General features: G+C 38.7%; 1 protein-coding gene across 2 annotated transcripts in view; it reads right to left on the reverse strand.

Annotated features, from left to right (window-relative positions):
* ADAMTS6 (ADAM metallopeptidase with thrombospondin type 1 motif 6) overlaps positions 1 to 10,384 on the reverse strand; it is a 333,068-nt gene that overhangs the window by 216,284 nt on the left and 106,400 nt on the right. The window lies entirely within an intron of this gene.

Raw genomic sequence — 10,384 nt, forward strand, 5'->3', positions numbered from 1 at the left:
TTATAAATTTTTTCCAGGAAGAAAGTTTCAGTGGGTGGGAGAGATGGCAAGAAAGAAGAATGAAAGAATAGTACCAGCATCTAGTTTCTCATGGCAGCCATAACAAAGTAGCACAAATTAGGTAGCTTAAAATAACACAAATTTATTGTGTCACAGCCTCTGCAGGGTAGAAGTTTGAGGTGAAAGTATCAGCAGGGCCATGCTCTCCCTGAAACTTGTAGGAAAGAATCCTTCCTTGCCTTTTCTGGCTACTGGTATTTGCTGGCAATCATTAGTATTCCTTTTCTGGCTACTGGTATTTGCTGGCATCACTCCAATATTTTATTCCATCATCATGTGGCCATCTTCTCCATGTATGTCTCTGTTTCTGTATCTCTTTTCTTCTAATAAGGACACCAGCCACAACAGAGTAAGGGTCTACCATACTCCAGTATGACTTCATCTTAACTAATTACATCTGCAATGACCCTATTTCCAAATAAGATCACATTCTAAGAGACTGGGAGTTAGGACTTCATATCTTGTGGGGGGATACAATCCAATCCAGAGCATCTGACAAATGATCATTTCAAATTAGATGTAGAACTGTTACTTCAAATATAAAATACACTATTTTCTCCTACAAATTTTTCTTTCCCTTCATTATTCTCCGATACCTCTTGGAATAATTTTTAACGTATTCTTCTCTATTTTCTCTCAATATCTAATCAACCATCAATGCCTATCAATCTTTCTCTCTTTACTCCCATGGTACTAATTCAGTTTAGTCCTTTGAGTTTAATTTGTTCCAAAAGTCTCTGAATTGGCCTCTCTACTTCCAAGATCTCCTCATCAAAGGAATCCATTCTATATATACTGCTTTCTTCACTCCTCTCAATATGTGTGATATTATGTAATTCTCTTAAAAACTCCTCCAATTTCATTTTTGCCTCCCTGCCTTGTCTTACGTTACATTCATCTAAAGGGATTTTCACCCACTTAAAGAAGCAACATCCAAAGGTAACCCCAAACATACTTCTTCCAAATAACCTTTCTTGAACTTAATAATACCCTGATTTCTTTCTCTGCTTAACTATTACAGCACCATACTATACACTGTAATCCTTGGATATATATCATTTGCTTGTATCATTCACTGCTATTCCACATAAATTAAGCTTCTAACTCTGAATATATTATAAACTCTTAAAAGACAAGGTCATTCTCTGTGTTTCTTTCTGTATTCTCCAGAATAGAAAAAAGAACATAGTAATGAACTTCTGCACACACTTCTTCTACGACAAGGTGATAAAAATTATTGTTCTGTCCTCTGCTTTGCCATATAAACTATGTGGGATTTCATCCTAGCTTTGTAGTCTCTAGCAGGGTGCCTATGGGCATATTCTGTTATGCTTACTTAATTAACAAACTGGTTTTCTTTCTTTTCTACATTGTCACGGAGAGGCCTCTATTGGTAGCACTTTCATTTCCTCAATACCTGGCAAACAGTGCTCCTGCTTTCTCCTTCTGCCCCTCCTTAACACAGGCACACACATGGACATAACTTGAATTTCCTCAATACCTGACAAACAGTGGCCCTGCTTTCTTCTCCTGCCCCTCCTAAACACATACATACATATGTACATAACTTTGAAACAAAACTGGGATCACACATATGTCTGTGTGTTTATATATGCTTATATAAACAATTATTATATATACACAATAAATATTTGATACACACATTTGCATTTTAACCTAAGGTTAAATCGAGAGTAACTTTTCTATTTATTTCTTGAATTCTTAATATATATACATTATACTATTTAACAGTGTGCTGGAGTCAGTTCCTACTGACTCATGACAACTGATTATACATGTCTCTTTCCATCTCCACTTCCAGTGACAGCATGTCAGTAATAAAATAGGCCATGGTAGAATTAGTTACACCAAGAAAATATAAAAATACTATAAATCAGAACTTTTTTTTCTCCAGAGAGCCATTTCACCAGCATACCACTGACAATGCTGTATAGGTTCTACACCTTGCTTTTTAAATGTAGTTACATATATTAGAGATTATGCATTATCAGTACATATAGAATTAACAATTAGTACTTTATACTATACTACCTTTAAAAATATGCTGGGGGACAGGAGTGGTGGCTCATGTCTATAATCCCAGCAATTTGAGAGGCTAAGGCAGGCGGATCACTCAAGGTCAGTATTTCGAGGAAAGCCTGGATAACATAGTAAAACTCCATCTCTATTAAAAGAAAAAACACAAAAATTAGCCAGGCGTGGTGGCGAGTGCCCATAATCCCAGTTACTTGGGAGGCTGGGGCAGAAGAATTGCTTGAACCTGGAAGGCAGAGGTTGCAGTGAGTCAAGATTGTGTCACTGCACTCCAACCTGGGCGACAAAATGAGACTCTGTCTCAAAAAACAAAAAACGTATTGGGAATATGACTCCACTTATGAGATGTCCCTACATTGACGGACAAAATTTTTTGAATTTATTTTTGCATTTCTTTTTTTTCTGGTGAGATATAACACTTTTTCATAACTGTATTGGCCACAGATTTTTTTTGTGTTAAATTATCTATTCATGTCTTTTCCATTTTGTTCTGAAATGTAAGTTTTTTTACTATTAAAGACTTATCTATTACATATGATATGAACATTTTTACATTTTAGCCATTTGTCTTATAATTTTTCTAATAATGATTTAGGACATATAAAATTCTATATGCAGTAACAGTTCTGCAAGTATTCTGATTTTAATCGTGGAAATTCTGGCTACTGATTGAGGAAAGCCCAAAAAATGTAAACTAAGCAAAAATAAAGAATTCTTAGAAAATTATTTTCTAAATTATAAACATAATTGTAACCTTATAAATACAGTAATTGCACTTGAGGTAACTCATATACTTTACAAATTTAATTTTCTTTGTTTTCACAAACAATCTAATGAGGCATATACAAAATGATTCTCTCTCTCTCTCTCTGTCTCTTCTGCTCTCTCCTCCTCACAAAAAGGTCAGCAAAATGAAAATTTTTAAATGGTCAAGTAAAGAAAAAAGCAAAATGCTAGCTTTATTGTGAGAGTTAAAAAGGTAAACATTGCATTAAACATTAAATTTGGCTATAAGCTTCTAGGTAACCAAAGCAAAATGGAAAGTATAAAGGATTATATCTTTTTTTTTTTTTTTTTGAGACAGAGTCTCACTCTGTCACCCAGGCTGGAGTGCAGAGGCATGATCTTGGCTCACTGCAACCTCCACCTCCTAGGTTCAAGCGATTCTCCTGTCTCATCCTCCCAAGTAGCTGAGATTACAGGCATGTGTCACCATGCCTGGCTAATTTTTTATTTTTTTGTAATTTTAGTAGAGACAGGGTTTCACCATGTTGGCCAGTCTGGTCTCAAACTCTTGACCTCAGGTGATCCACTTGCCTTAGCCTCCCTAAGTGCTGAGATTACAGGGGTGAGCCACTATGCCCAGCCTCTGGATTATATCATTTTTGTTGCTAATAAAAGAAAACATACCAGTCCTTTGAAAGACACAGACTTTTCCTATAGAAACTCTTCATAAAGTTTTAAAAAATGAAACTAAAGAAAAGTTATTGTAGAAAACTTAATTCAGGTAACACACGATATCTTTGACAATAGTTTTATGGATACAGACTAAAAGGTCACTTGATAAATGCCATTCTGTGAGGAATTAAGGTTATTTTCAAATTAGCATTTATAGAATGCCTAAAATGAATCAGATTAATATAATTCAAACATGGTAATATGTCATAATGCTAAAAACAGACTTTTGTATATCTAAAAGAGTAGATAGCTAGCAGCCTCCTTGGACTATTTTCCTTAAAAATTATTTCAGCTAGACTTTTGCTTTTTGGAACAAACACAATCTGAGGTTGAAGTCTTTGGAAAAAGCCAGGAGCACAGGAGTTCTAAACGAAGGAAACTTCATAACTCATGGATTTTCTAATACAATAAAAAGCCAAAACAGTATTTTCACTTCAATAAAAAGTAAGGCATATCTGCAGGCAAAGCTAAGATTTTACTCAAAGAGCAACTTTGGATCCACTGATTAAGATTTCTAATAAATGTCTAGATAAGGTATTAGTCATTACCTGACTTGGTCATATAAAAAGTCCCAATATTATTGCTGTGAAATATCTGATTTGAGCCACATACTCTCCTGAAATTCAAATAATCGAACAAGCTGAACTCTGAATGTACTCATTTGAAACTGGATACTTATATTTTGGGTTATGATTGTCAAATTCAATTTTAATTTCTATGTATTGATGTTGAGCCATCAGATTGCATCCCTGTATCCCTCCAAAACACTTTGGAGACATTCCATTATACTTATAATAAAATCCAGCTTCCCATGACTCACAAATTAGACTGCCTAAACAATCTGCAAGGACCACTAGGTAAAATGAAAATTCTGGGTCCCTTTGTACGAAAATTAAGAATTTCAAGATGATGACAACACAGCATTGCACAAAACACAAAGCCTTTCTAAGAATGGGGACTTGGCATTTTCTTGATCTTCAACCTCATTTCATACCTCATTTTTGCCTTCCCAAAAGGGATTCCCTTCTCCTGCCACAGGGCATATGCTATTTCTAGGCCTAGAATAGTCTTCTTGGTGCCCTTCACAGATGACTCCTCATTTTTCAGATATTTGCTTGTGTCACTCCTAACAGAGGTCTTTCCTGACCACCTTATCTAAGTATACCCTCTATTGTTCTCTTTCATTGTATCTTAGTTCATTCAGTCTGCTATAACAAAATACCTTAGACAGGGTAATTCATAAACAACAGAAATTTATTGCTCATAGTCCTGGGGCTGGGAAGTTCAAGGTCAAGGCACCAGCAGATTCTATGTCTGGTGAGAATCCACTTCCTAAAGGCAATTGTTTGCTATGTTCTCATATGGTGAAAGGAGCAAATAAGCTCCTTTGGATCTATTTAATAAGGGCACTAATTCCATTCATGAAGGCTGAGCTCTCAGGACCTAGCCACCTCCCAAAGGCTCAACATTTTTATACTGTCCTCTTGTGGGTTAGGTTTCAACATATAAATTTTGGGAGGACATATATATTCATACCATACAATTTTGCTCTGATCCCCCAAAATTCGCATTCTTCTCACATACAAAATACACACATTCCATCCCGATAGTCCCCAAAGTCTTAACTCACTCCAATATCGACTTAAAAGTCTCAAGTCATCAAATATTGGTGAGACTCAAGATTTGACTCATCCTGAGGCAGGCTGCTCTCCAGTTGTGAAATAAAACAAGTTATAAACTTCCCAAATACAGTTGTGGGACAGGTATAGGATAGATGTTCCCAATGAGAGAAATGAGAAGGAAGAAAGGGGTATCTGGTCCCAAGTTCAAAAACCAACAGGGCAAACAACATTGAATCTTAAGACTGGAGAATAATCTTTGACTCCATGTCTCACCTTCCAGACATACTAGGACAAGGACTGGGCCCCCAAGGCTCTAGGCAATCCTACGCTCATGGCTTTCCTTGGTGAAGCCCACACAGCAGCTCTCATCAACTGTAGTCATGTGCCTGTGGCTCTCCCAGGCTGGAACTGCACTCTGGTGCCTCTACTGCTCTTGAGTCTTGGGGGCATTCCCACCCCCACAGCTCCACTGGTTATTGTGTTTCCGGGAGTACCCAAAGCTCGTAGGTTCTTGGCCTCTCTAATCCCAAAGAATGGGGAAACGGGCCCGAGAGACTCAGTGAGTTTACCGTTGGAATAAATATCGTGGATCCATCCAAGAGAGAAAGAAGACAGCTCCCATACTGTCGTGGGAGGGGACCCAGAGAAGGAATCCCTTCAAGTAGGAGCAGCTGAAGTTTTAACCCTTGAGTTATTCCTTCCCCATTCATGTTCTCGTCCAATGAGAGGAGATCTTTCAAACTTCCTCTGCAGTGATTGATCTTTGACCCTGATACCAGATTGGCTACTTGTTCTACAACCCTGAGTTACAGAGCCCCTCCTCCCACAGCTTTCTTCAGGAATTTGGGACAAAAGAGCCCCACCTGGCTTTCCAGTGTGCTCAGGAAAATTAGACAAAGAATTTTACCTAGCCCAGGTGGAGGAGGGGCTCAAAGAGGGAGAAAGCCCAGAAATTCCTGCATTTGAATCCCCTCTGGTCTCTGGATGGAGGCTTGGAGGAGGTGCTCAAAGGGAATTCCTGCATTTGAAACCATGCCCCCCCAGGAACCAGGAAGAGAAGTTTATTTAACACAGTCCCTCAATTGCCCTCCAAAGCTCCACTAGGCATTGCTCTAGCAGGGGCCCTCAGTGATGACTCCCCTCACAGCAATTTTCTGCCTGAGTCCCAATGCTCTCTGGGACATCCTGTGAAGTCTAGGTGGAGATATCTATGCCACCACAATTCATGCACTCTGCACAGTCATGAAGATGGTACTGAATGAACACCACCATCCATGCCTTTTGGAGAGGCAGCCTGAGCCACAACTAGCTCTGTGAGGGAGCACTGCATCAGAACTCAAGGAGTAGAGCCTTGAAATGTTTCACCTCCAAGGCCCTGGCATTCTGACCCTGTGATGGGTGGGGCAACCCCAAAGATTACTGAAATGCCTTTAGCGTAATTCCTTCATTGTCTTGATGAATAGCATCTGGCTTCCTTTTATCCATACTAATCTCTTTACCAAACATTTGATTGGCCACACCCTTAGTGTTCTTCCCCAAACATAATTTTTCATTCTTTACCATATAGCCACGCTGAGAATTTTCCAACTCTTTAAATTCTGCTTCCCTTTTGATTATAAACTCGATCTTTATTTCATTCTGTCACGCATTTTCCTATAAGCAGTCAAGAGAAACCTTGCCACATCCTCAAAACTTTGCTTAGATATTTCTTCTGCCCAATGTCTGATTTCATCACAGACGTTCCATCTTCCACAAAGCAGCAGAACACAAACACAATTCAGCCAAGTTCTTTGTCAATTTATAACAAAGATTATCTTTCCTCTAGTTTCCAGTAATATAGTCCTTATATCCATGGGAGACCTCATTAACTACTTCTTCCATATTTGTACCAATATTCTGCTCGTAACTACTTAATTAATCTCTAAGAAGACTGCAGCTTTTTCTACAGCTCTCCTCTTCTGAGCACTTGCCAGAATTGTCCTGAAGCCTCCTTTCACAGCTATGTACCACAAAACTCTTCCAACCTCTACCCATTACTAACTCCCAAAGTTGTTTCTACATTTTTAGGTATTTGTTATATGGCAACACCCCACTTTTTGACATCCATGTCTGTTTCAGTCCATTAAGCCTGCTACAACAAAATATGTTAGCCTGGGTAATTTATAAACAACAGAAATTTATTGCTCACAGTTCTAGAGGCTGGGAAGAAGATCAATGCAGCAGTAGATGTGGTGTCTGATAAGGGTTTTCTGCATCACAAATGATACCTTCTTGCCACATCTTCACATGGTGGAAGGGCAAAAGGTGCTAACAAGCTCCCTCAGGCCTCTTTCATAAGGGCACTAATCCCATTCATGAAGGTTCTGCCCTCACTATTCACTTCCCCAAGTCCCCACTTCTTAATACCATCACCTTGGAGATTGGGTTTCAACATATGAATTTAAGGGGTGGGGGTGGACATAGAGTCAGATCATAGCACATTGTAACTTGTTTTCTCCTGTACAGAATTCATCACAATTAGAAAATATGTACTTGTTTATTGCCTATCTCTCCCTTTTAGAATAGAAATTCTAGTAGTACATATCAATTTTTTATTCACAAATGTAAAATCACTTCATTGCACAGTAGCATAAAATAAACACCAATAAATATTTGGACAACAATGACTGCAGACTAAACTCAGAAAGACCCAAGTTTGGATCTCAGCTTTGCAATTTTTTTTAACTGGGTGATCTTGATCTTGGGTAATCTCCTTTTTACCTCAGTTTTCTCCACTGTGGACTGAGGTTATATAATAATAGTATGAAATCAATTGCTATGTATAAAGGGCTTAGCAGAGGACAGATTCATAGTACCACTTAGTAAAAATTATTATTTTATATTTTATTTGTTATTTATATTTTAATTTCTTAAACTATTTACATTTTGAGTCACTCTATATGAATCTCAATTAATTCTGATTCCCAATAAATTTTTAAAACATGAGGATAGAAAGATGCTTGTAATTCCCTTCTACGGCATGATGTTATCTCAGATTAGAGATACTGAGATAAGATCATGCCATAGAAGGGTGGAAGGGGCAAATACAGCCAATTTTATAAAACATGAAAAAAAGCAGTTGTAGGAATTTAAAATTAACATAAGAAATACAGTATGTGAAGTATCTCATAAAGTAAAAGCATTGCCCAAATGTAAGGTTCAGTGTGGTCATTACAATTTACTACTGCTTATTTTGGCTGAGCATTAGAGAAGGGGCTAAGAATTAAGAAGCAATGATGTCCTCTATGGTTGGAGAAAAGATAAGCTGTTTATGGCAACTAAAATTTATCAGAATCCCTCCAGCCTATTATTGAACATTGAAAAAATATGTACTATGTAATTTACTAAAGAAACTATAACTCTACCAGAATTATGAGTCCTTCACAAAGAATTATACCCATGATTTCTCAACTACATCTTCAATGTTTTTCTTCTAATTGAATTCCAGTCTACATATTATTATGCCATGTCTAACATTGATAGTATCTCACATTTTTCTCTTTTAAAAAATGTTCCTTTTTAAAGTTGGGTGATATGTACATCTATCCTATTTTTCACATATTCAAAAATGTATATTTAAACATTCCTCTTTATTGAATATTTAAGATGCACCCAATTTTTATCTATAGTAAATAGTATGGCAATATCTTTGTACACATTTGTTTGATACATTTGTTCGTGTCCTTATAAGGCATTTCTAGAAGTGCACCTGATAGAGCAAAGATAAGTTTGAGAAGTGTTTCACACCATTGATTTACATTAACAAGATGCCTTTCAGAAATATTATGCTAATTTATGCTACCAAGCACTGGAGATATAAGGCCCTATTACAATACCTTAACTATCAACTTCTTTTTCGGTTGTTTGTTTGTTTTTTTGTATTTGAGACGGGAGTCTCACTCTGATGCCCAAGCCGGGTGGAATCTGACCTTGACTCACTACAACCTCTGCCTCCCAAGCCCAAGCGATTCTCTTGTCTCAGTCTCCCAAGTAGCTGGGATTACAGGCACCCACCACCACACCCAACTAATTTTTGTATTTTTAGTAGAGACGGGGTTTCACCATGTTGGCCATGCTGGTGTAACTCCTGACCTCAAGTGATCCACTCGCCTCAGTCCCCCAAAGTGCTAGGAATACAGGTGTGAGCCACCACACCCAAGCATTAACTCCTTTAATCAACATTTTAACAAGCATGGACTGTTCAACTTTTGCTGAAGATAAGCACAAAATGATTATTGAGAAACAAAGATGATTGGGGGAAGATAGCCGACTAGGAACAGCTCAGGGTTGCAGCTCCCAGTGAAAGTGCAGAGGGTGAGTGGACTGCCGCATTTCCAGACAGATTTTTATTGCCCACGGACAAGGAGATTCCCAGGTGGTCGCCAGCATGGCTGTTTCGGCTGCTGTGGCTGTTACGGCCCTTGCGGCTGCTTTGCCTGCGCCCTGGAGCAGCGGTTGTACATACAAAAGACACTGGTCCAGTGCCCTCTTAGCTGGCGATTGGAGCCCTGAGATGGCAGAGTCGCCCATTCATCTGAAATAGTGAGCCAGGCCAGGAGATTCCTAGGCAAAAAAACCACCAGCAATCTCAGCGTCGCTGTTTCAGCCGGCTCAGTGAGTCGCAGCAGCGGGAGATCCCGGCGCCTTTTCAACAGGCGACTGGAACACTGGGAGATAGTCGACCGTTTCAACAACAAAAAAAAGGACTCTGAGTCAGGGAGCCAGGTGATCAGGCTCAGCTGGTCCCACCCCCACCAAAAAAAAACAAAAAAAAAAACAGTAATTGAAAACACTCTGGGTTGAGAGTTTCACAGCAAGCACAGCTGAACCCGGGAGGGTCTGGCTCTGTGAGGGACGGACGTCCGCCATTACTGAGGACCTCCACCACTACGGAGGCAGTCTTCTCAGCACCGCATCACACCTACTCCAAAATTGACCACATAATTGGGAGTAAATCACTCCTCAGCAAATGCAAAAGAACGGAAATCATAACAAACAGTCTCTCAGACCACAGTGCAATCAAGTTAGAACTTAGAATTCAAAAACTAACTCAGAACCACACAGCTTCATGGAAACTGAACAACTTGCTCTTGAATGTTGACTGGATAAACAATGAAATGAAAGCAGAAATAAAGATGTTCTTCGAAACT

Source organism: Cebus imitator, unplaced genomic scaffold, assembly GCF_001604975.1.
Source record: "Cebus imitator isolate Cc_AM_T3 unplaced genomic scaffold, Cebus_imitator-1.0 Scaffold211, whole genome shotgun sequence".
Classification (NCBI taxonomy): Eukaryota; Metazoa; Chordata; class Mammalia; order Primates; family Cebidae; genus Cebus; species Cebus imitator.